The following is a 2,528-nucleotide window of genomic DNA, read 5'->3' on the forward strand; positions in this document are numbered from 1 at the left end:
AAAGATTTCTATAAATATTTTGTCAAACAGAATGACTTAGGTGAGAATAAAGTTAAGTGATTAAATATAGATTCAGAACAGCAAGAGAAAATAGTCCTTATCTAGAAACATGTAATTATATATTTCCTCTGCTGAGCAGGAGACTGGCATTTTAAATGTCTACAGTTTGACAGCTGTGGTCCGACATCTCCACAGGGCCAAGCCTGCTCATTAATGCCACATTAACCTTAACTTCGCCTCAGGCCATTAACTAGCAAACTGCACATTTGACCTTTGTTCTACAGATATTTTCAAACAGTGCTAGGCACTGCTTTTAATTTAGGTTCTGTATTATGTGTGGACTGACTTTAGGGGTAAAAAAAAAAATCAATATATGTCATTAAATAAAGAAACGTGGTCCGAGACATTCCACAGAGAAAAGCTCCATTTGAAAATAAGATTCTTCTCCAATACTTTTCCAGATAATTAGCTTTGGTCAAAATTAAAAATAGTCTCTAATTTTTTGTATTGTATTCAATGGGAAAAAAGAGTGGAAGTGCAATAGGTGACAATTTATAAATGTTTTAAATGAAACAAATTCTCAACAGATTGAGAGGTATGACTTTTGAACATAGCTTTGTTTCAAGCAATGTCTAATTAAATGACATGCAAAATTAAATGTAGATTAGAGCCATGTACTTTAAGGCAAACAGCTCCCTAGAAGACGAGCAAAGTTTGAAACTATATGTCAGCCTTATAAATTAAAACGTAAATTGGCTTAGTGAAATATTTTGGTAGACTACACTAGTGCTGCGATATCCAATTTATGGAGTATTATAAAGATAATTTAAAATAAGTTAGACCTATATTTATTAATTTTAAAGTGGTTCATGATATACTATTAACTGAGAAAAGCCAATTGCATGCATGGGTATAGCTTGGTACTAATTTTATAAAACCAAACCATATGTATCTTTCTACATATGTCGGTCTATCCCTCTGTCTTTGGTTGCTTGTTAGTGTGCAAGTAGAGAAAGCTGAAGAAAGATTAACACTAGACTGTTATCATTGGTTACCTGAGGAGGGAGGGGTGGAAACATGATGGAGGGACAGCTATCAACTTGCTCTTCATGTGCCTTTTAATTATTTGACTACTTAGAAAAAGATATATTACTTTGATAATTGAAAATGACTAAAATAAATCATAATAGTATAGCCAGTGGGAAGTGTTGCTCAATTTTATGACAGTAACTGAGGATTCCTTTGTTAACAGACCCAGAAATGACTACTTCAGGGTGGGTTGCATTTCCTTTTGTATTATTTTACCACGTGGTGTATCAGGAGACCTTGCTGGTACTCTTGGCCTCCAGGGCATGGGAAGCAATGAAGCAATAACTATGCTCGTCCATGTTTCTCCCTTGCCTTCAGTAAGCTCAGGGCAAACAAGTCTGCAGGCTATGAATGAGCAATTGTGCTACAGTTTTTTCTACTTTGCTATGCTAGCACAGGGTACAAAGCTGGTCATTAACCAGTGATTAGAATTTACCCCACTCCCTGCTTCCTGCACCAGACATTTTAGACTGGTCAAAATATATAGAAAACTCTGGTCTGAACATACTGCATTCTAAGTGCATATTTTGACAGGCAGAAGTGATGTATCTGTGTTTTCTAGTGTAACAGTCTGCTAATGAGTGTGTTTTGTTAAAAATATGATAATTTCTGTAAATGTTTAAAAACAGATGGGAATATTTTTCTATCTAAACATCATTCAACTTTGATTTATCAAATATCCAATATCAACCAGACATTGCTAAGTGATGGAAATTTTAATTAATTCATTCAATAGGACTTCAAAGTCTGCATTGACTAAATGCCAGGCTGAACTATACCTTAGTTACTTGTCACAAGTCTTTTCACTTCTCTGATCTTCACTTTATTTATAAAATAAGAGGGTTGGACCATGTCGCTGATTCTCAACCCTGGGTACACATTAGGATCTCATAGAAAGCTTTCAGAAAATCCAGATGATTGGGCCCCACCCAGACCAATAGATCTGATTATCTGAGGGAGAAATCTAGCTGTACAGTCTGAAATGTTTCCTTGGTGATGACAATGTGCAGATAGGACAGAGAGCTGCTAGGATAGAGAGCTGCAGGAACAGATGATCTCTAAGGCTCTTTCTATCTCTGTCTTCACAACACAGCATATCTGTGATGTATTAATTATGATAGCTATCTTACACAGCAGTGTGACTAAATATTAATGCCACTACATATTATTTTCAACATTGCATATAAATAAGAGCTGTCTTGAGCCTGTTTAGTGGAGTCTGGCACAGCTTGCAGTCCTGCCCTATAGATTTCTTCCGCTTTCTAATGCAACACACCAGGAAGTTCTCTCTGATATTTTGTCATGATCTAGGAATAGGTCCCCTAATTTAAAGTTTCCCAAGCCACCTGTGCTCTTTAAGAACTTTAAATTGTTATTATCACTTCGTAAAACACATTTCTTATAGGAGCTTCTTTTTTTTTTGATTTTTATAATTTTAT

The sequence above is a fragment of the Propithecus coquereli genome, unplaced genomic scaffold (genome assembly GCF_000956105.1).
Source record: "Propithecus coquereli isolate 6110/MARCELLA unplaced genomic scaffold, Pcoq_1.0 Scaffold432, whole genome shotgun sequence".
In the NCBI taxonomy this organism is placed as follows: Eukaryota; Metazoa; Chordata; class Mammalia; order Primates; family Indriidae; genus Propithecus; species Propithecus coquereli.